This window comes from Mastigoproctus giganteus, chromosome 11, assembly GCF_048544385.1.
Source record: "Mastigoproctus giganteus isolate SK-2022 chromosome 11, ASM4854438v1, whole genome shotgun sequence".
NCBI classification, from domain to species: domain Eukaryota; kingdom Metazoa; phylum Arthropoda; class Arachnida; order Uropygi; family Thelyphonidae; genus Mastigoproctus; species Mastigoproctus giganteus.
Window position 1 is genome coordinate 108,287,559 of NC_143585.1, and position 26,693 is coordinate 108,314,251.

Sequence of the window (26,693 nt, forward strand, 5' to 3'; positions counted from 1 at the left end):
TTCCATTGCTACTATCGCATCGCTAATTCATCTCATCAAGGTTGTCAGGTTGTCTGGGTGATTTGGAACAATATCGATGATCGGTAATGCCTTTTTTGCCAAGTTGCTCATTCTGAAGTAAATATTCACTTCACGGCAGAAATGATGGCAGAACCACTCTTAGCACAAGGCCCTGATAACTAATTCAAACGTTCTTATTTGACTTCCAAAATATATGAAGCTAAAGTATCCGATATTCTTGGACACTCGTAGTGGTAAACGAATACCGGTTTCAACTTAATTTCCCTACATATAGTAAAGAGGTTATAAACACCGTCCTCACACTGGACGAAAAGTCCCGAGTTCGAATCCCTCAATTAATTGTGGAACTTTTGTAGGTTGTAGGTTTTCACAACGCGGCTAAGTTAATGGTCTCAGGAGAGGACTGAATCGTTCTTTTCTCCCGAAAACTAGGGATTTTGGTCCAACAAAATCGACCGAAGAATAATGAAATTTTTGACACACTATACTGAAGCATCATACTCTTAGTTGCTTTAGAGATAAGAAATCTATGTTGCTTCTTCGATGTTTTACAACGAATCAAGCACTTCCCTTCCTTCATGATGAAATTTCTGCCGGTCGTATTTCAAAACAGACTCGTTTTCGTCGACCTTGAGTGCAGTTAGAAAACAAGTCTTCAGTCTTCTCAATTATTTGCGCAAACTCATTGACGTAACACCCCGCCAATTCATTATCAAATGAAATAGTATCAGCAAAGTCAAAATAATGTAAGTATTCCGGGCTTTTGCTTACTATATCAGCCAAAAATAAAATAATATAATGAAATAAATATAAAATAAAACTTGTCCGTAATGTTATACCCACTTACAGCTTTCCTACCTCTAAATTTGCCGGTCGAAGTTCTCTAAGTTTTACCAGATTGCCAATCTCGTCACTCAATTTATCCCAGTAATTGCCAACAAGTTTTCAAAATGCACTCTTTCTGAGGTACTGTTATTATTAGCGTCTCGAATAGCCCGAAGTAGGTGAATAGTAATATTCACTGACTTGAGCTTCCTGCAGAAGTTCATGTAATCAGAATCAATTCGCACGTCCTTTTGCAGGAAGCCCAAGTCAGTTATGGAACCCTATTTACCTCAAATCAATTCCGTGCAAGAATTCCTTCAGTGGATAAAGCTAATGGCATAATTGGCACCGATGGCCAAATATCAGAATTACCCAGAATGGTTCCATAAAAAGCATATCATAGGATTCAAACTCCCAAGATAGCAGGAAAACTGCTAATAAACAATTAATGATAGTCAAAGGAGGATGGGTTTTCTGTTCTGAAACACTCCATCTTTTGTATTATCAGTATGTCGTGGAAATTCATTCATGAAAGCCTTGTTAAAATATGAGAGGTTATTAGACATCGCCGGCGCATTGAATCAAATAATAGTTTTAAGACTAGGGATGCAGAGTACATAAAGTAAACGTACTTTCTTTTATATTTACTTTAAATATTCGAAACGATATTTAAAAAAAAAACAACGTAGAAAAACATATATCCGCATGCGCGAAGGGAAAAAAGTGTCAGTGATGTATAGGAACCCGGCAAAGAAACAAAACTTTGCATCTTCTTTTGAATAAGCGCACGTTATTGATATTCCGAAATGTTTTTGTTTAAACAACGTATATAGCATTTGTGATACTATTTCATGAATTTAAACCGAAGTTCAGGAATAGCCTTCCAAATATTGACACAAGAAAATGTATTTTTCCTTCACCGAGTTAATATTTTCGATTCTGTCGTTGTTGTTGTTATGGAGGCTTAATGGCACATAAGCATCTATGGCTATAATGTGCCTATTCACTTATTATTTTAGGAGATGAGGAATTTCCATAAAATCAAAAGAAAATTTTAAATCAGAAATTATTAAAAAGTCCAGTTTGCTTGAGGAAGTCAAAAAATTCAGAAATATTTGCTTTATCACCAATGAGATTTTCAAGAGTTATTGGTTTATGATTATTTATCAGTGAGATCAAGGATGAAGCTCTGTGTTGTTTATAGTAGGGGCAGTCAATTAGAATATGTCTAACAGTCAAGATGTTAGAGCAATGTGTACACTGTGGTGGATCACCTCCTGTGAGTAAATAAAGATGTGTCAGATGAGTATGACCTATTCTTGCCCTTGAAAGGACTACTTCTTCTCGTCTCGATGTACGAACACTGGAACGCCAAATTTTTGGATCTTGTTTAAACTGAAAGAGTTTATTATTAGTCTGAGAGTGCCAGAGTGCTGTCCACTGTGATAGGCAAGCAGCATGAACGGTTAGTACACAATCTGATGCTGGAACAGGGATATTGGTTAAATCAAAGGTAGTTGGATTTTTTGCAGCTTTATCAGCCAGTTCATTGCCTAAAATACCGGAATGGGCGGGTATCCAACAAAAAGCAACCAGTTGTTGACGTTTTTTGATTTGTAGTAACAAGCTTCTGATTTCATCTAGAACAGGGTGAACTTTATCTTCGCAATTACTTAGTGACATGATTGAGCTGAGGGAATCAGTATAAATAACAGATTTTAAAGAACAGTCGGAATAGAGATTTTCTAAAGCAAGTTTTATTGCATACAATTCAGCAGAAAATATACTAAAATCTGATGGAAGGGATACTGATACAACTGTATTTGGAAACACTGCAGCTGCTCCAACATTTGAATTAGATTTAGAGCCATCTGTATAAATTTGGTAGAAATCAATATATCTTTGAATGTGAACATCATGAATTTGTTTGAAGTTTGTTGCTTGCAAAGTATTCTTTCTCCATTGGCAGAGGTAAGTGTCACATGTTGGAAGAGGAGGAGGAGCCCATGGTGGTTGAGCAAAGGTTGGTATCTGCTGTACTTTCCGGATGGAAATATTCCAAACCTGCACCAGTTCAAGAAGGCGAAGACCAACTGGTTTAACTATGCTGGGTTTGTTTCTGTATAGGGTTTCTAATGGTGGGTTTAAAAGGTATGACTGAACGGGATGAGAGGCACAACTTTGTATCTTGACAGCATATTTCAACAACAGTGTTTTCCTGCGTAGAGTTAGTGGGGGCTCGTGAGCTTCTATGTAGAGACTATGTGCTGGCGACGTTCTGAACGCACCAATTGCAATTCTCAAAGCACTGTGTTGAATAGGATCAAGCCAGCGTAATGCACTCTTTCTGGCAGAATCATAGATTGGAGCACCATAATCGAGACGGGATCTGATTAATGCCTTGTACAACCGAAGCAGGGAGGTACGATCTGCACCCCACGTTCGGGCAGATAACGCTCTGAGTATGTTTATCTTTTTCAGACAGGAAGTCCGTACATTTTTAATATGATCTAGGAAATTTAATTTGTGGTCAAGGATTAATCCTAGAAATCTGATGTTAGTAGCGATTGGGATGGAGACATTGGAAATTTGAAGTTCAGGATCCGGATGAAGTTTTCGTTGTCTGCAAAAATGAATTGCAGTTGTTTTCTGCTGAGAGAGTCGGTAGCCGTTGAGGCTGGCCCATTGTTGTATTTTATTTAGTGAAATTTGAAGCTGTCTTTCAATAGATCTCATGTTTTGGGAATGGCAGGAGATGGAAAGGTCATCTGCATATAGATATGTCTCAATTGTGTTTGGAAGCTGTTTGGTGATGGAATCAATTCTAATAGCAAAAAGAGTGGCACTCAATACTGATCCCTGTGGAACACCTTCTTCTTGAATGAAAGTTGAAGAGAGGGCATGTTGGTATCGAACTTGAAATGATCTAGTATGTAGAAAGTTCTTAATAAACACAGGAAGGTTGCCACGTAGTCGGAGAAAGTACAGATCACTAAGTATACCATGCCTCCAGGTGGTATCAAATGCCTTCTCTATGTCTATTGAAACCATTACTAGATGTTCATGTTTGACAAAAGCATTACGGATGGCAAATTCAGCCTTGACCATAAGGTCTAAGCATGACCTGTTTTGACGAAAGCCATATTGACTACCGCTCATTAGCTCTTCCGACTCGATGATCCAGATGAGTCTTCTGTGGATAATTTTCTCAAGGATTTTACTGAGGCAGCTTGAGAGAGATATGGGTCTATAGCTATATGGGTTGGATGGATCTTTTCCAGGTTTTAGGAATGCCAAAACTGTAGAGTGATGCCAAGAAACTGGAAAAACATTTTCTAAAAATATACGATTGTAAAAGACTAGGAGGAGGCGCAAAGCTTTGTCATTAAGATGTTGTAACATGACATAATAAATCCCATCTGGTCCAGCAGCACCATTGCGGGCTGTTCTAATGACATGTAATAGTTCAGAATATTGCAGAGGTTTATTATATGGGAGAAGGTTTGAAGTTTCAAAATTAATACCATGCTTTTCTTTAGTGTTTTTAATTCTTTGGAATGAGCTAGTATATGCTGATGTTGCTGAGATTTCTGCAAAAATATTGCCCAAAGCATTGGCTATATCTACAGGATTAGATATATCTTGCCCATTCCAGGAGAGGATTGGAGAAGGTATGGTAGGAAACTTACCAGACAGCTGTCTAATTCTTTTCCATATTATTTTGGGATCAGTATTTCTGTGAAAAGTGGATGCAAACCGGGTCCAGGATTCTTTCTTTGCTTGCTTTTGTATAAAGCGTGCTTTTGCCCTTAATTTCTTATAATTAATGAGATTGACTGTGCATGGGCACTGCCGAAACAAATTCCAGGCTTTATTTTTTGCTCTCTTTGCTGTGGTGCATTTGTCATTCCACCAGTAATTATAGTGCTTTCGGCCCGGCGGATTTGATAGTGGTATCGTGTCTTTAGCCACATTTAGAAGATGCGACGTGATGTATTCTGTCACATCATCAATATGCTGGAGGCGGATTTTTTCCTCATCAAGGTCAATTGATGACCGAAATTTTGCCCAGTCTGCTCGGACAAATTTCCACTTTCTGCTGGGTTGAAATGAAGGAGTCTTTGCTTTCAGAAAGTTGCATGCTATTGGGAAATGGTCACTGCCCATGGGATCGTTTATTACATACCACTCTATGGTTGGGGCTAGTACTGGTGAACAAATTGAGAGATCTATTGCTGAGGTGTGTCCTGCTGGGAGCTGTACGTGTGTCGGTGCACCTGTATTGAGTACAGTGAGATTTAGTGCCTCCAAAAAACTTTCAATTAGTCTACCTCGTCTATCCAATTTAGTAGAGCCCCATAATGGGTGGTGCCCGTTAAAGTCCCCTAATATACAGAAAGGTGGAGGTATCTGTATAAAGAGGTCTTCGAGATCTTTTAAAGAGCAAGTACAGTTTGGTGGTAGATAGACTGAGACTAGTGTTACTGTACCATGGAGAGTTATACGAACAGCAACAGTTTCTATTTCAGTTTGGAGTGGGACATGTTTAGATGGGATCTTTGAATTTACTAGTATTGCCACACCACCATGGGCAGCGTTAGCAGTATTTCGATCTCTTCGATAAATCCAATAGTTCTTTATCGAAGGAGAAATTTGTGTGGTTAGGTAAGTTTCCTGTAAACAAAAGGCAACCGGAGAATATTGGTTAATTAGGTATTGAATATCGTCTGTGTTGGAACGAAAGCCTCTGCAATTCCATTGTAAGATGTTGTGGTTCATTTTGGTTTAGTTGAGGATGAATCATCTGACTGTTTTTTGTTTGAAGAGGATTTTTTTCGGTCTTTTTTCGGGAAAGTAGGGCGTCCAGTATCCATCGTGTCATTTGCATGAAGTTCTAGTATGGGTTCTTCATGATCTGGGTTTACATCTACTTCCATACTACTGGCTGATGATTCAGGTTTATTCTTATCTTTAGCAGTTTTAAGTTTTTCTTTGTTATGCAGAACTGTCCGAGTCTCAATTGGGAATTTTTCTGTGTCATTTGAGACTGTCTCAGTATCATTTGGGATACTAATTGGGGTGTTGGTGGCATTGCTGGTTTTCGTTTTAGAATTTTCTTTTCCTGTGGTTGATATGGTTGCTTTAACCCAATTAGCTAGCGAGACGTTGGGCGGTATCGACACATCTGTTTGAATTGCAGTTGTATGAAAACTTCGGGTTCGAGAGGCATAAGATGGACTTGGCATGGTCAGCATTATTTGTCTGCGTGCCTCAGGATATGTGACTTTGTGTTCTACTTTATATTTTTGGATATTCCTACCTGTTTTCCACATTTCACATGTTTTAGAAAATGCGGGGTGATTGCCTTTGCAGTTGGGGCAGATGGGAATTGCGGCTGGACAATCTGCCTGCGTATGATCCTTTGCTCCACAAATAGGGCAGATGGCGTCACCTCTGCATGCCTGCTGTGAATGGCCATATTTCTGGCATTTAAAACAGCGAAGAGGATTTGGGATGTATGGACGAATTCGGCAGTTTAATATCCAGCTTTTACTGAGGATGGCAAATCAGGAGTACTAAAAGTTAAAATGATGGAACGAGTTGGAATGAGATTTCCATCTTTTTTTGTCATTATTCTTTTAGCGCTGATTACCTTTTGGTTGCTAAGTTCTTGTACTAATTCATCCTCAGACACAGTAATTAAGTCCCATTCTGTGATGACACCCTTTGATGAATTTAAGGTATTGTGGGGAGTAACAGATACTGGCAACCCACCAAATGTCGTTGTCTTTAATAGCCACTCCGAATGTTTTGTGGTGGCTGTTTCAATCAGGAGATCTCCGGATTGGAGTCGCTTTACCATTTTTGGTGATCCTGCAATAGATTCTAGATGTCTTTGAATCACGAACGGAGATAACTTACCCACAGGCTGGGTAGACAGAGAATGCATCACCAAAAAATTGGGAATATCTGAACAGTGTGTTTCTGTTCGAAGCCTTTTGGGTTGGCTATTTTCCTTGTCTTCGTTACCATATTCTGGTCTTGAACTTGAAGGCTCTAAGGGTGGAAAATTTGTAGAATCCATGATGGCTCCTTTTGGCCCTGGGGGATTATCTTTTCCACCCAGGTTACCGGCCCCGCCACGGGGAGGCAGGAGCAGTGCCACGAGGTGACCAAGCGGTTGGGTTAGTAATTAGTATTTATAGAAAAAAAACAGAAAGGTGGATTCCCTTTCTGGGCCTTTCCCTACTTCTTGTAGAGTGAAAGTGCTACTTGGATATACAAAGAAATCAAGAAAACGGTTTTTGAAACAAAAATAGAATCTGTTTGCTCAAATACTCTTTGCAGAAATCGCTTTTAGAAATGCACTACAAATCGCTTGGCCACGGAACGCTTGGCACCCGGGGCCTTCGATTCTGTCACAACTTGGTGAAAGTTATTTCCCTCTTGGCCGTTCATCGTGGACTGTTATTTAATCTGAACGCTGCTGTTAGTGGCAATAAATGGATTATTATTATTTTGAGAGACGAAGCATATGAACTATTTAATTACAATAGAACTTATGGAATTGTGTATTTCATTTTCCTAATTAATTAGTCACTATGTAGTACCAAAAATATTAGGCTGAAAATATTCTGCCTATCCCGCAGAATATATTCTAACAAGAAGCTTAAGAGTATATTTCATTCGAGAAAAAGTAAATTTAGCTGTTGGATAGCAAGTAATCCGTAAATATGACAGCATCTCCGAGGGCATCGACCTTAATACACGAATTCTTCTCGGATAAGTAAATCGGGAATTGAAGAAGACTCCGCTCAGCTCTTCTTTAATAGATGGTGATTCATTTTAAATGGATTTTGAGATCATTAATCATTGTCCACTGGTACTCGACAATTAAGATTCTGTTCATGTAATGTCGAATACTGTAGGGAGTCTTTAAAGTTGCCGAACCAACAAAAATCGCATAATTTCCGGTTATACTCGCTGGAACAGCAAATATTCGTTGACATGCAGACCAGAAAATTAGAGACAGATGACAAAGCATCACTTTCTGAATAAGCCATGGGGTTAACTTTAAAATAAAGTTGCTTCTTTTTGGAGCGATATTTATTTTATTTGTACACATTCAATCCCTTTAGTAAACACGCCAAATCTTACTTTCCTTGGTATTTTTCTGGAAATATTTTTAAGGAGTGGACTTTTGTGAACAATCCATGCTGAATTGAAAATCTAAAAAAACTTCCTATAGTTTAGAAGTTGATATTTTTTCACTTATTGCAAAATATTTTAGAAGCGAAACTGCAGAATTTAGAATAACTGAAGAATATGTCATCCTGTTTGTCGATAAATTTTAAGCAGCCTAACGCTACTTGAAATCAGTAAAACTAAAAATTAAATAAATAAATTAACAATCACCTGAGCTCTTCGGTTAACTTATTGCGTTTCAAATAGAGGTTTTCAGTTTTTCGTGTTACATGCTAAGAAAAAGCGCTGGAATTTATTGTAAAGGTAGGTTGTACTCAATCATCCACAACCGAATCCAATCCCACCACGAATTAGACTTGAAAACAATGGATTTCGACAACTATGGCAGATCCTATTATTTCTGAATGATGAGACACACGTACATATAGTAAATGTGTTTCCTGATTTCCACCTATTGGTGAGCACATCGATCGTTCCTGGGTATACCATTAACGCTAAGTGGGCACCGTGATGTGGAACTGGTGGCCTTGTTTAACCTTCAGATACAGCGGAGTTACGAAACTAATGTTAAGCAGTTAATGGACAAATTCCAGTTGTCTTAAGAGAAGCTCATTTTAAATAAGAGGCATTTGTGATGAGCGATATTTCGCCAACCATGATGGTGTTCTATTGCAGTAGCAAAGAACGAAGAGAGCTGTTATAGTGAAGGAGAATCAATGAAATATGATTAATTAGAAATACACAAAGCCAATGGTAGAAATATTATACATGCCTTGATGATAAAAAAAAAAATGCTTATTAGCTATTTAGGACCTTATACAGGGTGATTGAAGAGGCAAGAAATCCAGACTTTTATTTGGTATATATGATAGGTAAGAGACAGAACATTTGATAAAAATGAGAAATATAGTTCAAGAAAGGTAATCCACAGGAAGCTGCTGCAGATATCCACTGCTGACATCATACAAATACATTCAGCGATACATTGTCATGAACATAAGTCCCGCTAGAATGCTTTCAATAAGATTGGTAATGGTTTAAGTTCCTGAAGCGAAGGTAGAGAGTTTTTAAAACCTTTTCTTTTTTATACAATTATTCTACGAACTGAGGAATAATCCATTAACTCAGGTTAACCACAAGTCGTGTCAAATAAATGACCTACAACCACTAAGGAAATTATTTAGGAGTGGAAATTATTATTGCGCTATCTTGTAAGAAGAAATCTTCCAACCACTGTTGTCAAGTTTATGAATGTTTGGAAAATCTGTAATTTTAAAAAAAGAATTTACATTTCAAAGATAAATTGTTTGATTGTTTGCAGTAGCGTGGTGTCTCGTGGAATTCAAGTGGATTTTTGTTCTTTAAATCTTTGTTTAGTTGTTAATGTAAACCAAGCTTCATCTTGCAAAATGTGCACTCTAACATATACATCTATAAATTACCTAAAACGTCCAATTAAACAAGCGAAAGTTACATTTATCTTAATCTTTCAACAAATAGATAGTACTGATGTAAAGTTTTGAGCCTTACTTTTTTCGCAAGATTCATAAGAGAGTCCAAATTTTAAGGGCAGGTGTTAGTGATTTACAAGAGCTTTGAAACAGCCGATTATTGTAATGGTTACCACTAATATTCGACAGATCTCTTTTCTCCGTTTCGCCCAAATTTTACAAAACCTTGATCTTTAATAATTGTGAAATATAACGTTTGACAGAAAAATTCGAACTTACCAATCTGGAGTCATTATAACAAGGAGTGATTTCGGTGTTTCCTGCTTTTCTATTAATGAATGAAATTTCATTCAAGCAAGTTTCATATTATATTTATGGCATTTATAGTCAAAATTTACAGTATATTTTAATATATACTATAAAAAATTAATAGTAAATGTAGATGTGTAATAAATGTAGATAATTCGGTTATTATTCCCAGCCACTTATTGGTATTTGCAGGACCTGTTTCTTTAATAACTATTTTCTAAAAGCCACTTCAAAATCTAACGAAACACTGGCATTTAAATCGTTTTTAAATTTACAATCGCTATATTTAAACTTAATTGTCGATTTTCCTGTTTTTGCAATGAAACAGATATATTTTGGGGAGAAAAATTGCAATCCTCAGCCGTGTTGGAAGACTAGTGGTAATAGTTAATACGTAGCCACGCAGGTTGTTAAACACCCTCAGCAATAGTAATAGAAAGTACTGAAAATAAATGTGAATCAAAACACTGAATATTACTTATGATAAATTTGATGTTGCACTTTCTGGAGCAACTTAACAAGAGAGTCCCAGACCTCCAAGAAAATTCTACATCTGAACTAGTCTATCAAGAAATTTTACAAAAATAATCCATTCCAGCGACGTTTGCTGCTACTGTTTATGTTGTAGAAGTCAGTGACGTCCGGGACTTGCAACAACGGATACATAATGAATTTTGACATGATTCTTAAGGCACCTGGGATTTTTCAGCGAGACGTGCAACCGGCGAACCATTCTACAGAGGACCTATGCTCAGGCTCTTTTTTTTTTTTTTCCCTGTATTGGGTAGATACCTCCTCTGCAGAAGTTTGGCCTTGCATGTTTCGTTCACCCTACATTTAAAATAAATATTACTACTAATAATTACACATATATTCAATTTGGTATTAAAATATTTCTGAAACGTCAATTGTACTCAAAGATATTTAAAAATTTATCCTAAAAAATGTTAAGAATTAATACTATGATAATAAGTTTAGTATCCTTTTAATACCATGCATAAGCAAGGCAAAATTTTACTTTTACTAGGCGGTATGTCGGATGTTGTTATCAAATTTTAAGTTTAAAGAAAAGCACTACTGATGTACTTACTGACTAGTTGATTGGCTCGCAGTAAGCGAAGATCAAGACAAGACGGCAGGGTAATTTTAATTTATATAAAAGGAAAAAAGTAGACAAACATTTGCTGATATGCAACATCAAATTGTGAGGAGTTAAAAGAATAATAAATCAGAGTTTAGAGCGGTTCATAATCCTTTTAGCAAGGAATTCAAATCACTGGCTTAACCTCGCGGTTAGCCTGTGGTTACGATCCCTGTTTTTCCACACCGTGTGGAAATGTCCCGGGTTCCAATTCCTTAAATGACGAGAATAACTGTCATCGGTTTTTTTAAAATGTGCTTGAGTTATTCGGTCTTGGGCAAGGGTTACATGGTTTTTTCTCCCAGAAACTTGGGATGCGTTCTTCCAGCAAGCAAACCGACCAAAAATATTTGGTCGGTTTGCTTGCTGGAAGAATTGGTTTGGTCACTATTACAAATATAACTGAATGATGCCTCGTAGACTTAGTTACTTTGGTACTTACCACACCTTTCTCAAGATCGCTGAATCACACTAAAATTACAATATTTCTTACTACAATTCGAAATTGTAGTAAGGCAAGTTGAATATACTTAATAATATTGTACACTAGTCGGATTCGGCTTTGCGTATCCGTTATCAGGACGAAGCATATCATTAAATTTATTTTTTATTTTAAATTTTTATTAAAAAATTAATTAAGATAAAACTTAGGGATGATGTACCTATGGTTAATTAATTACACTATGTCTATTGATTTTTAATACATACTGGAATGTACATTTTTTGTACAAATAGGCTTGTAAAATACCTTCATATCTTTTATAGAAATTCGTAAATCCAGTATAAATATTGTGTATATTAAAAATTCATAAATATAGCTGAGGTAATAATATTTTTAGATTTTTCAGAATTTATAATTTGATGCACTTTTCATTTTTAGTTTTATAACTAGTTTTTTATTTTGGGAAATCGATAGACCTTTTAAAAGAACGTATAAAAATATTGGATCAAGTGTCTAATTTTAATAAAATTTGAGTATTCATTCTAACAATTCCTTTCAAGCAGAATATTTATGAATTGGTTTCGCAGTATACAACTATTTATGAAAATCCATGTACAGGCATCAGTGCGTTATCGCCTTTTAGTGGCTAACAGTACGAATATCATGGATTGTTATTTCTCAATTAGAATATAAAATCAATAAAAACTCGGACAAATGTTTTGTGCCCACGTTAATGGCTATATAAACACTTTCCTTGTTTTCCTCTCTGGATAATTGGTATCAAGTAGTCGTATAAGCGAATGTAGAATTTACGTCTTTTTTTTTTATTCTACTCAGATCATTTTTATGAGCCTTTTATGGCCATTTCATTTTATGGGTGCATCCAACATTCTGTAAATTATACCTTGGTTGTTTAACGTCATTAAACAGTAGCATCTTTTTAGATTGCCTAGAAACGGTAATCGCCTACGTTATCAGTAATACCGAATAGGTTGTCAAGTTCTTTGCTGGGGACCGGCGCAATTATTTTAATCAAAGACGTCTGGAAAACCTGTTAGGCCTTCCCGGGTATTAAGTGAAGAAACTGCAGACCAGAACATTTGTCAGTCTGCATGAAATATTAATTCCGTATGAAAAATGAAACTCGAGAGATGTCTGGGCATAAACAGAGGTTATAATTGGGAGCTGTTAGCGAGAGAGCCATACTTCAGTTATTTGCATCAGCAGTTTTATAATTGCTTGGCTAATTACCTAGATGAGACCATTTATTAGTTGTGTAACAACGAGCTGGACCGTAACAAGCAGTGGAAGATCACCTTACAAGACGGTAATAGGTTCTACTAAAATTAGAAATGCTTTCAACCGAGGAAGATCTGAAGTCATGAATGCAAAGTGCGATTTTGTATTTAAAAAAATAAATAAACTTGGCTTTTAGATCAGAATTAAAATGCAGTTCAGCGCAATGGAAAAGATTTTTTAATGGTTGCCTCCATTTTTCCCATGCAAGTTTAAATTGCGCAGACAGCATTGGAACACCTCCATTTCTGAACACTGCAGAAGTTAAAGAATGCAAAACTGTGCAAAACAAACTTTGGTATATGCAAACTACCTTTCTGAAAATAATTTAACTCTTATTTTTCTAGCATATTCAATCGGTTGGAATAATAGAACAGTAAACGAAATATTATAAAAGTTAAGAACAAACAAGATTTGATTTTTCGAAATGCTACGAAACTACAGAGGAATCGATTGACAGCAAGGAATGAAGTAAGAAGTTTGATCACAAATAACCACAATTATATGGACCCGGTTGATATAAGCCCTAATTAAATATCCAGACTTGTACATTAATATCTTTTAAGTGTTTCCAGAAAAATCTCTGTTTTGTAAACAAAGTTTTGGCAGTTAAAATCGACAATGGATATTGTAGTCACTAAGAAATTAGTCAATGTGCGAAAGATGTTACGAGACCCTAGTATGACAAGGAACAATGTCATGATATGGTACCCATATCTCAGTAATTCACTTAGAACATTTGAATATATTGATATTGTACAATATGGGTGTTTTACAATAGTACAATGTGTGTTCCGTAATTGTACAACAAACTTGAACATGTAAAACAGAACATCGTAAACATACTTGTAGAACACTATAGAAAAAACTTTTTGTCCTATAAGTATTACAGAACACTTTAGAAAATTCACAAATAATGATGGTTATCGGAGATACTTCGCATGTCATATCAATGAAATAATGTATTTGCATATACATGAGATACCTTCAGCCACCTATTTCACTACCTAAATAAAGCCACGCTTTAATAGCCTTCTCCCCAAAGAAGTTCCTCTGGAATTCATCGAATATGTCAGTGTATGGTTGAGAAGTTATGTAGAAAAAAATGGGCCCAACGAATTTGCAGCGGATCAACACCTCAGGCCAATCTTCACAGGGTTTAGAGGAGTTCCATATGCTGCATGGGGATTTTCTGTACACTACAGACGAGTATTCTGAGGATTTACATATCTGGTCATCGGAGAAGAAAGTTTCATCTTTTCTTTTTTTCAGCAACCCAGCCACAGTAATATCGTCGTTTTTCACAGTCTAGTGGCAAAAAGGTGCTGAATTCCATGCGCTTTTGCAAGGAAAGTTTTAATTTCTTCACCCCTTCATGACAATTGCCGTATGACATTCCCTTTAGTCGTGCAATGTTCTTTAGTGTATTTGCTGTCAGGCTCCTTTAACCTGCGCTAAACGTTCTTGAATCACAATTCGACTTGCGAACATGATTCACACATCCGGTGTCCCCTGAACATTTTCACAAGATTCTAACCCACAGATTTAAATAGCGTTGTATGACACGAAATTGTCCTACATAAATCACATTGAGTATTTTTAAACGACTCTGCTTTGAAGTAATATTCCACCATGAACATTCGCTCCTTTAGGCTGACGGAACAAAGAATGTTGCTTGAAAACTTCGTGTCTATAAAAAGTGAAGACTTACAAAAATACAGTTGTTGATATTTTCATGAGGTCACATTTAAATTAAATCACCCTGTATAAGTCTATACTGATTGATATGCATGTTCTTTCACTAAAGAAATATTAGAATACCAAAACTATGATACGGAATTAACAAAACAGCTAAACATTATGACCAAACTAGCTTATTCAAAAAAAAAAAAAAAAAAGCAACAACCAACAGAATGGATTTATTTAATGAAAACAAATGCACAACCGAACTATCGGCATTGCATTCTAATAGATATATCAGTTTTAGCGATTTACCTGGCCAAAATGTTTCTAAGGACTAATACTGTATGTTGAGTGGAACCATCAAAAGGAATTCTATAAAGGAAGACAGAAAATGAAGAGTTTGCGTGTAGAGATGAGAAAGAACACAGACAAGTGGTAGATATAGCGCATGGAAACTGTTGAAATGAATAGTTTGCCCGACAACATGTGACAGTAATGATAATAAGCACGTGAAACAATTGAGCGGACGAACATTTCTGATATGAAAATGCAAAGTATGCGCTGTATGTTAAATAAATTCAGGACTAAAAGAGTGGGAAGGAAAAAGATTACGATGCGCTTAAAATAACAAGATGAGCGTTTCTACATCTTTTGCTATATGAATCTAATAGCATTTAATACAGCACGCGATTTCTAAGTTCACATTACGTAATTGAAATTCTAAAAGTGTCTGCGAAGGAATTTTGTAATTTTTTCCCTTTATTTCTCTGTAAAAAACATATCTGGCCTCTTTGAATAATCACTTGTTGTCACAGTCACAAATAAAGATAAGTGAAAAGAAAAAAATATATCAGAATAACTTGTCATTGCTTACAAATACTGAAATCACAAACTGACCTGTGGGTTTTGTAGATGAAGACGAGAAATATAATAAGCAAGAAAAGGTAGTTTTTAGAAATGCTCCTTTCAAAAAACGTTATGACTTACCTCTAATCCAAATATAGCGTCATCTAATAGGTTCCCATAACAAGCATTTTGCTTTACACAAATTTTCAGTACATATCCAGTTGCCACACGATTAATAAAGCGGTACAAGTGGAAAGACAGCTTGCTATCAGTAGTTCCAGATGCCCAACCCGTCTCTGTCCAACCCTTTGGATAACAGCACATATTGGCCTTGACAACTTATTATCGCTTTACGTCACTTCCTCAGGTCGCCACTTTACATCAAACCCTTCGCCTGTTCCGTCTTAGCTCATCTACTTAGATCTTACCAGAGGCGAACGAACAGTGCATTCCTAAGAAAGACACGTTGAAGCGCGCGGTAAATTACAGCAAAAAGGAAAGGCACAGCCATACCGACAGCAACAAGAAAACTATTGATAATTCCACAGTTAGTTCAGACCTTTTTTTGAAATTCCACGCTTTAAGTACTTTTGATAAACAGATAGGGAAAAATAGTGGCGAAGTAGAAATGCGCTCCACATAAAACCAGCCAATGGAAACCGTGCATAATGAACAGATTCCGTGACAGTGCGATATTCTTAAATGAAGCCCTACAAGACAACGAACACAACTTTCATCTGTATTGATTCTGCGGTTGCATGTTTGGCAAAACACAACCCATCCTGTGTGAGTGAGCGCGCGCGGTACAAATGCATTATACGTTCTTCAAGTACAAGCGAAATGAAAGAACACCAAACGGAACACCACACAAGTAGCTAACGACGAATGGAAAGTCTAAGGTGGAGAGAGAGAGAGAGAGAGAGAGAGAAAATAAAATATAAAGGGATTGGAAGAAGAAGTAAATGAATAAACAAAATTTTAAAAATTGAAAATGAATGATGATGAAAATATTTTCATAATATTCTCCATTTGTAATAAATCGTAATGGAAGGTTCAAAGATAATGATAGATTCTTCCTAATCTTCCTAAGATTGATCTACAGACACACGCCTACCACAAAAGTTTACATTTGATTTGCTCACAGAACCGATCTTAAATTTTGAGTTAACAGTTTCCATTTGTGCAGACTTACCTCATTACTATAGTCAAGCAGGTCGAGTAAAATTTGGTAATGGCGATAATCAAACTTTTACAGTAGAAATGGAAGGCCCTGTGTTACGAATAATGTCAAATTATCTTGCTGGAGATAAATGATTGCCAATTATGCATGGTAACATTTCGCAACGTTATAAACATGATATTGCTGTTACCATGAACAATTAAGAGGCCCTTATACTATTGTAGCATTATGGAATAAGCGATATTACTTAGCCATGCATCGTAATATATGCTTAATTTAAGTCTTGTTAACTTTGAATGTCTGGGAAGATTAGTAATAAACTTATTTGCAAGTTTGGGAGAATAATTTGTTATAACTTATGTTTTGTGACGGTTACGTTGTTGAAGGTCATATCAGCAAATCATATTCTGTTAATAAGAAGGGGAATGTGTAATCGCGGTCTCAGATTGCACAATCCGCTTCTTAACATAATCGCTTCCTTCCCCTCAATGGCCTGTTGGTGATTTCCAGGTGGCAAAAGTCAATGACTTTAATCGTCCTTAAGATGTATAGTTCCAAATGAATTTTATGTCTACACAATACTGGAGAAGGAACGTAGGAAAGGGAGAACGATATGAAGGAGTTCCAGAACGATTACTCAGTGATATGCTACTATCCAATGAAACAGTTTCGCAGATCGTAACAGTTTTGAAGTGCCGAAGACCAAAATCATTCCAAAGAGTATGAAAATAGGTAGAAACAAGTGAACGAAGCACATTCAACAAAGATGTTGCTGAGTACTAGTCAGAAATTTACAATACATTGGAGTGATATTGCATACACTGCAACGAGTTCCAGTGTACTGCAAATGTTACCACGAAAGGGAAGCATTCACATGTACTTCGTCGGAACACCAGTCCACAACTCTCATCACAGCATCGGTATACAGTTGATCGAGATGGATGCCCTCACCTTGATGTAATCACGGTCCTTCCCACATAGGTGGAAAAGATCCGAGTTCGAATTTCGCGAATGAAGTGAGAAATTTTTATCGGTCTTTTTTCTAAAACGTGGCTAAGTTTGTCAGTCTTAGGCGAGGATAGCGCGGTTTTTTCTCCTGGAAACTATAGACGATATGGACTACGTCGCTAATGAGCTTAAACCCTATTACAACAACATCGAAACGGATAGACAACTCGCGAGCGCTGTGGTTCAACTAAACATTCTTTCTGAAAACATGCAATAAAAACCCAAAAGAGAATGGATCCCACGTGGTTCATTTAGAAGTTGCAAACTTCCACAATATTGTAGTTGTCATAGAATTATGGTTTGACGTACTGGCTGATTTAGCATTTACAGGACCCCAGGCTAGATTATTTTTGGAGAACATTTTGATATAAAAATTTGAGCAATCAGTAGAAATTCTTAGAAATCGTGAATGTGGCTATGACAGTTTAAAATGATATCATTCAAAACAGTTTCCTTAATTATCATCCTCCGGAGAGGAGGAAGGTTAGCATCCGTGGTGTATTCACCCATGAAAGAACAGGGTGTTCTTTGTAATATAAAAAAGTAAAGTTGGTCAGTTACTTTTAAAACACAGCGATAAGCTGAAGGAAAGTGCGTACAATGCAAGCTCGAATCACTCGTATTCAATTTTTGGATTTATGGATGTATTAAAGGTGATTGAAAAAAATCATAACAACGCAACTATACAATGAACTCCTTTAGATTAAGGCCCAGCCTAAGACGAATTAACATAACGAAGTTAATAATCAAACTGTTAACAAAGAAAAAATCTAAAGGGATTTTAATTTCATCCGAATTTTAAATAAATCCAAAGGAATACTTACAAGTATAATGGATACACTGTACAAGGTATGCTTAGAACACTGGACAACCGGACATGTAAAGGACAGTTAAGTACAGTGTTGCATGGAAATTATACAGTGCCTTACTGCTTTTAATCGAACCTTCAAAATCTCACCAATTTAATCAATATTAGTGATTACCAATAATCAGAAAAGATTCTTTAAACCTTTTTAATACATAACATACTGGAAAGTGATGTTCACATGAAGTAGTTAGGCAACTGCTTATATTGGGTTTTCATGTTTCTCATTCTTTCTAATCTATATTTATAGAAAGATACCCTTAAAGCATCTGCTAGATTGTTTATTGTGATATAAATTCCTGCAGACAGACAACTGGTGACGAAGTGGTGAAGCTATACGACGTTAATGGATTTCACGGTCGGATATTACTGAGAGCCCTTTGTTGGTGAGCCACACATACACCTTTGCCACTAAGTTCAAGCAATATCCTTGCATTCACATCTAAGCTTCCTTACTTGATTGCTAGTGACGGCTGGGAAAATCACAGTTGTATTATGTAGACACACCAAACACAAAGCCTTCGTAACCTTCTCCTGGTCGCTTAATGGAAAATCCGAGCAAGATGTTTTCCTCTCTTTTCAGATATGTACGGTAAGAGAATCAGCGCTTGTTAACAAGTTCAGCGAATGCAGCGGGCCTGGAAATTCACTTCTGACTTCGCAAATAGCTGGTTGCCCACCAGGGTGCTCAGTCGCAGCAAAGACAAACAACCCGATTTCCAGAGCTTGCACAATATTGCTACTCCGCGCTATCATCAACGCCTAGCTAGAGATGCTATGGTTTCCATGGCAATGCAAGGTCAGAGCTTAAACTTAATCTCCCGTGGTGTAGGATTAGCAGCTGGTGAGATTACGCTGCCGAGTGTCACATTCCTCTGCTACTGAACTCTAAGATAATCAAGAACAGATTTTAATACCAGCTTCTTAAATATGGCAGAATTGTTGTCGCTCCCAGGGTGACTGCAGAAGCTAACGCCCTTCCTAAATGATCGAAGTAATGTCACTATATCATTGTTGCGAATCGCAGGGGGGATTACGAAATCTCCTTTGATAATATGAGGGTCTGCACGTAATAAATCAATTCCGAGCGCAATTGCGCGCTCTCTCTCTCTCTCTCTCTCTCTCTCTCTCTCTCTCTCTCTCTCTCTAAGGATGACAGCTACTTAATGTGATGGGTGCAAATAGGTGCACGTTTGAAGAGCGACTTAGCTGTGAACTGCAAAATTTGAAACTAGACATGCAAGGGAAGATCTCATTGAGAAAAGATTTAATATAAAACTCGGAGAACAACAGAAGATTGGATATTAACGAAGTTCACCCATGGCCAACAAGGGGGTGTGAGTGATTGCGTGTTAAGTGCCGAAGCAATTAAGCCTATGACGCAAAGAAATACCCGTGGTTGATTTGCGTATTCGTGGGACGAATAACTCGAGTTTCCAGGGGGGGGGGGGGAATGGGAACCTCATCTGAGACCAATAAACCCAGCTACGTTGTGAAAAAGCTCATCGCGTCATTGATGTGAATGGAATCCGACCATTTTCCAGGAGGTATGAAGAGATAATAAAGCGTATTTTAGCCAGTATGATAATTTCTTCCAACTCTTATTTCTTCCCAGATGTAGCAGTTTAGTTCTTCAATCAGCTGAAGCGTTTATAGTGCGTCAGCAGCAACGGCAATAATGCAATCCAATCATTTCAACCGAGGTATAAACACCAAATCCGTGTCGTTACCGGAGACAATTGAAAATTTAAATAGAGCTATTTATACTTTTTTTAAATTTTTTTTGCAAGTTTAAAAGCAGTTCACATTTAATCTATCCAATTCACTGTGTATTTTATGTGTGTGTTTACAAGTCATTTTGAAAATACTCAGATTGCTCTCCTGCAAGTAATTAACCTCATTTATTTTGCCAATTTTAAATGCCAAACAGATCAGCAGTTATTGAGACCAAACACGTCCATCAACTGAATTAAGAGTCAACTACTAACTCAATTCAAATACTGCATTTTGCTGACTTAAAAGGAATTTATTCAGAAATTGAGGATGTACAATTTGTGGTTAAGGTCAAAGGTAAACGGCAGTATTAATTAAGAGGATGGACAAGGCCCGGTTTAGCTATATACATCCTCTCAATGAATCCGTGCTTGAAAGTGAAACTGATAAAGTATTCTGAAAAATACAAATAACAGATCAAACTTCTACAAAATAATATTCACAATTTTGGAAAAGCTCGCCGTTCCTATTCAACAGAAATGGAGCCCATTAATTCGTTTTCTGCAAAAAAAAAAAAAAAACGGTGGAATAATCGAAAGACACCAAAACCATTTGTAGCCACGTGCGCAAGGAAGTTCCATATTAACCGTAATCTAGCTAAGCGGTAGCCCAAATATCAAATACACCCAATGTATTATTGTTATCCGCGACCATAGCGCGGAGCAATGACCTCATCAGTCGGCAGCTCTCTTCTTTGAAGGTCATCAAAACCACAATGGTATCATTGAGGTCGGACACTGCGACGCTTTATCTTATTTTTTCGCACGTGCTGTGAGGAGGAAAGTTACGCCCTTCAGGGAGCAGGGATTACAAGAGGCAGTTCGCCGTAGTGGGGAGATTAAGACGTGTAAGAATGGTTTAACGGTGTTGACTCGCTCCTAATACACCAGGATATAATGAGACGGCCACGGAGCGGGAACAAAGAAATGTAGAATTAAGCCTATCAGATACGTGATGAGAGCCGCGGGTCACCTGGCATTGACAACACAAGTTTATTTTACGGTAAAGTGCTCGATTAAAAGAAAATTATCAATTACGGCCAAAGATTTTTTTGTTCTTTGGTTAAAATTAGCTCATCCCTGATTAGTCTACTATTTCTTGGTCTATGGATTGCTTAATATTGAAGCGGATGGCATTTTTAGTTCCAAGTGCAGAAAGAAGAAATCAATACAATTATCAGAGAGACGGCTGATCAATTTATAATTGACAAATACGCTGCATCAGGACACCTACAAAGAACCCTAATTTACAGGAAGGCTAATAACTGTGCTGAAACCTTCAACAACCAGAAGATTCTTGGCGAGTCCAATTCATTGAACACCAGCGAAATTCATTGAACACCAGCCTTGAAAAGTTTCTCAATCAATATTATATTTCAGGATTAACAATTAAAACGTACACTGCCAGTAGTTATTTGTTTTATGCTTGACTTTTCCATATGGACTGACTCTTTCACCAGAGATCGATAAAAGATTACTATCGGGAATATGATCATTCTTCCACACAGTATTTTAAGAGAAAAGTATATGCATTCGCATAACTTTAGTAGAAGTGTACATCATCTGTGGCGGTGGTGTAGATGTTTATCGGCACAAGGGCAACTTAGGCCAAAATGTGCCTATTCTGTATTTGGATAGATGCAGGAAATTTGCTTTATTTGGTTTTAGAAATATTCATATAGTCTGGTTTGTTTAAGATAAGCAAAGAGCTCGTCCAGATTAGCATTGTTTCCCAACATGTGGGTGAGTGATAAAGGTTCTTGCATTTGTGTCAGACAGCGGAAAGTATGATTTCTGATTTGAGAATGAATTGAACAATCTAAGAGAATATGCTGGACTGTAAGTTGTGCTGAACAATGTGTACATATAGCAGGAACGTCAACTTGAGCAGGAACAAGTGGGTCAGGTGTGCCAGTATTACCTCTTCACGCCTGTTTCGCCTGTAGCTGGAGTTTTATAGTTGTGGTTCACGTTTAATTTCAAACAATTTATTGTTTATATGGGTCTTCCAAATGTTTAACCACTGGTCTCTACAGATATGTCGGATATGTGTTAGTAAATCTATATAGAGTACTTGGCAAGATGGAGGTGTGGTACTGTTTGGATGCCTAGTCTGCTGTTTCGTTAACTACGATGCCAGCATGCCCGGAAATCCAACAGAAGATTGAGTATGATTCCTATCCCGTAAGCGATTTAGACTAGACCGTATTTCTTTTACTATGGGATGTGGAGTTGAGAATATATTACTTATTGCAGACACTGCACTCATGGAGTCTGTATATATTAAACTACTGTTGTTGAGATGAATATTGATATTCTCAATAGCTAGCTGGATTGCATACAGTTCTGCAGTATAGCTGCTGCATTCAGTCAGGAGAGATACAGACACTGTGAACGAAGGAAAAACTGCTGCAGCACCTACAGCGCAGTCCGATTTCGAGCCATCAGTGTATATTATGCAGCTCTGTGCATTGCTATAAGCATGCCCTTCGTGCAGTTGTTTGATGTTACAGTTTTCCAGGAACTTTTTTCTCTATTGTTGGAAATATGTCACAGTAAGGTAGGTTTGTGGACCAGGGTGGTTCAGGTATTTTAGTTTCGTTGAGCGTGCCTTTAAAATATGAAAGTTCCATCAGTGAATCAACTCGTGTAGTCTAACATCAATGGTCTGTTTTTTCAGTGGGCTTATAGTTATAAAATGTTATCCATTCAGAATTGAAGAGTAGCGGTTGATTGGGATAATCTGGAAAGCTTTTTTAAGTCTGGCTGCGTAGGTGAGTAGTAACATTTTCCTCCTGAGGTGGAGCGGAGGTTCCTTTGCCTCTATATAGACTTTGTACTGGGGAAGTTCGGAAGGCACCAAGTGTAGTGCAAAGAGCACTGTGTTGTATGATATTTTAGTCTCGAAAGCGTACTTTTCCTGGCGGAGTCGTATACGATTGCGTCATAGTCTAGACGCGACCTGATGAAAGAATGATACAAGTGCAGAAGAGTATCTATCTGCACCCCATGCTATGGCAGAGATAGCTCTAAGTATATTGAGTTTTTTAAAACAGATGGTTCTAAGATAATTTATATGCGTGGAAAAATTTAGTTTCACATCTAGTGTTAAACCCAAAACGCGGATATTACTGGCGAGAGGGATCAGATGATTTCTTAATTTAAGTTCAGGTTCTGGATGTAATTTGCGTTTTTTGCAGAAACGGATCGCAATCGTCTTTTGTTCTGATAGACGGTAACCATTTTGTTGAGTCCATGTCTCCAGTTTATTTATGGACAATTGTAGCTGTCTCTCAATGGTATTAATGTTGGATGAATAGATTGATATGGCAAGACCGTCAGCATACATATATCTCTACAGTTCTAGGAATATTCTGTGTCATGGTGTTTAGCCTACTTGCAAAGAGGGTAGCACTAAGCATGGACCCTTGGGGCACCCTTTCTTCGTGGATAAAACATTCTGACAGTACGTTATGGTGACGAACTTGAAAGGTTCTGTGCTTAAGAAAATTCTGAATGAATTGTGGTAAGTGTCCTCTCAACCCCATGGAACAGAGCTCTCGAAGAATGCCATACCTCCATGTGGTATCAAAAGCTTTTTCGATGTGTAGACTGACCATCACTAGATGTTGATTTTTGACATAAGCGTTGCGAATATTGGTTTCAGTTTTTATATTAATATCCAAGCAGGATCTATTTTGTCGGAAACCGTATTGGTTGCAATTTAACAGCATTTTACTTTCAAGGATCCATTTTAGTCTGCTGTAAATAATTTTTTCGAGTGTTTTACTGAGATGGCTGGTGAGAGAAATTGGTCGGTAGTTTTGCGGAACTGATTGATCCTTTCCCGGTTTAGGAAAAGCAAAAATTACTGCGTGATGCCATGAGGAAGGATAAACACATTCAAGGAAAATCCGATTATAGAATACTAGTAATAATTTTAAAGATATGTTATTGAGATATTTGAACATTATGTAATAGATTCCGTTCAGAATCTATTACATAATGTTCAAACCTGTTGCGCTGTTTGCTGGCTTCTTTGAGTTCAGTTAAGTTGAAGGGCTGATTATAAGAAAGAGTTCGTGTGGTATTAAAATTTATTTTATATTTTTCTGCTGAAGTTTTAATTTTCTGGAATGAATTGTCATATGCAGCTGCTGCTGATATTTCACTAAAAGTTTCTCCAAGGTAATTGCCTATTTCTTTAGGGGAGGACAGTTCTCGTCCATTTCTAATCAGGATTGGAGCAGTAAATGGAATGTATTTATTATTTAATTGTTGGATTTTTTTCCATATTATCCGACTGCTGGTGTCCTTCGTGATGGTACTGGCAAATTTTATCCAGCAGTCTTTTTTTGCTTTTCTTCTTATTTGTCTTGCCTTTGTCTTTTGTTTTTTTATATAATATGAGGTTGACTGTTGTGGGGAACCTACGAAACTGATTCCAGGCTTAAATTTTCTCTTTTGGCACTATTACAAGCCTCATTCTACCAGTGTTTTGCATATCTGTGTTGGTCTGTAGAGGATTGAGGAATTGTTTCAGAAGCTCCTGCCAGAATATTTGTGATAATGTGCTCAGTGACTTTGTCTATAGATTGTGTTTTTATAAATTGATCATCAAAGGACACACACAGATTGAGCAATTTGCCCAATTTGCTTTTGAGAACTTCCATTTTATTCTCTGGTCGGGACACCGGAATTGTTTTGTTTGAATTTTGCATATAATTGGAAGATGATCACTGTTGTGTGGATCTTCTAAGATTGACCACTCCATACTGGGGAACAGTATGGGAGAGCAGATGGACAGGTCAACTGCTGAGGTGGATCCTGTGGGAAGATAAATATAAGTGTGATGGCCAGTATTTAATAAGGTTAACTGCTGTTAGTTCAGTAAGGTCTCGATAAGATGTCCTTTTTTATCCATGTGGAAATATCCCCACAATGGGTGATGCCCATTGAAGTCACCGAAGAGACAGAAGGGTTTTGGTACTTGAACTATAAGTTCTTTTAGTGTGACAGGACTGTTTGGTGGAAGGTATGCTAAAACTAGCGTTATTCCAAGAGCCACACGCACAGCAACAGCTTCCAAGTCGGTCTGTAGAGAGATAATTCAAGAGGGAATTTTAGAATTAACTAAGATCGCCACCTCTCCATGTGCAGATCTCGGCGTTAAATTCGTTTCTTGTAAACAAACTATCATTGGATTATATCTATTAATTAGGTCGTATAAGTCGTCTGTATTGGCACGCATGCCTCTACAATTCCATTGAAGTACGTGCTGCATTAGACGGTTTTTGGAGTTATGTTTTGATCTGTCTGTTTTTTTGGGTATTTTTTTTGTATCGTTCAATTTTATGTCTATTTTTTTTTTTTTTTTGGGAATGCCGGTCGCTTTGTATCTATATCTTCTTCTGCATGAAGATGTAATATAGTTTCTCCTGTTTCACCTTTGTTTTCAACATCCATATGTATGGGGGACTGTTTCTTGGTCTGGATATAATCCATTGGTGCTGGTTTGTCTGCTTTTTTAGTAGATGCAGGTATATTGGGTGGAACGAAATTGGAGTATTACTTTCCTGTTCTTGTAGACTTTGTTTGGCAGGTTGCGGCTTAGCATTAAGCACGACCTGGCCCAATCGGCAATTGAAGTGTTTGGAGGGACTGAGATGTCAGTCTGGGTAGTAATGGAAACACTTTGTTGAGCTGCTTGTGCATATGTGCGTTTCGGCATAAACTGCATGATGTGCTTTTTGTCTTCTTGGTATGTTACCTTGTTTTCTGTTTTGTATATATATTTTTTCCAACTTTCCACAATTTTTTGAATATGCCGGATGATTACCTTTGCAATTGGGGCAGGTGAAGGCGGTTACAGTGCAGTCAGCTTGGGTGTGTTCTGTTGAACCGCAATGTGGGCATATCATAGTGCCACAGCATGCTGCCTGGGGGTGTCCATATTTCTGGCACTTATAACACCTGATGGGATTCGGTATATATGGACGTATGCGACAATTTAGATACCATTTTAATGCTTTAATTGTTGTTGGTAAATTTGGGGTACTGAAAATATTATGTTCCGTGTAGGCATTAATTCTCCATCTTTCTTGATTAATATTCTCTTTGCTTGTATGACTCTTTGATCAGCCAATTCTTGCACAATTTCTTCCTCTGAGGTGTTAATGAGGTTCCACTCTGCTATAACTCCTTTGGAGGTATCCAGAGAGGCATGTATGTAATTTTCACTGGTATTCCACCAAAGGTGGTCAGTTTCATTAATCTTTCTGAATGATTTGGTTTTATTGTTTCTACCAGCAGATCTCCAGACTGTAGACGTTTTACAATCTTTGGTGTTCCTGCAGCATTTTCCAAGCATTTCTGAATTAGAAATGGAGATAATTTGCTCACAGGATAGTCCGACAGTAAATGTATAAGGAGAAAGGCTGGATGATCTTGTTGACATGGATTTTTTTTTTTTTTTTTTTTTTTTGCCTTTTATTTTGATAAAGGTCACGATCAGGTTGGTCCGTATCGGTAGATGATCTCAATGGATCAAGTAGAGGAAAGGTTTCTTTCTCCATTTTATACTCCTTTTGGCCCTGAGGGTTGGGTTTAGTAACTGAATGGTTACCTGAATGGCCGGTAACCTGAATG

The 26,693-nt window shown here is 37.2% G+C and overlaps 1 protein-coding gene across 1 annotated transcript in view; it reads right to left on the reverse strand.

Moving 5' to 3' along the window:
• Positions 1 to 15,464, reverse strand: part of LOC150078341 (complexin-like) — a 312,284-nt gene extending 296,820 nt beyond the window's left edge. Inside the window, exon 1 of the mRNA XM_090384703.1 lies at positions 15,362 to 15,464. The gene's annotated coding sequence lies outside the window, so the exon portion shown is untranslated. The remainder of the gene's footprint in view (positions 1 to 15,361) is intronic.
• Between the last annotated feature and the right edge of the window lie 11,229 nt (positions 15,465 to 26,693).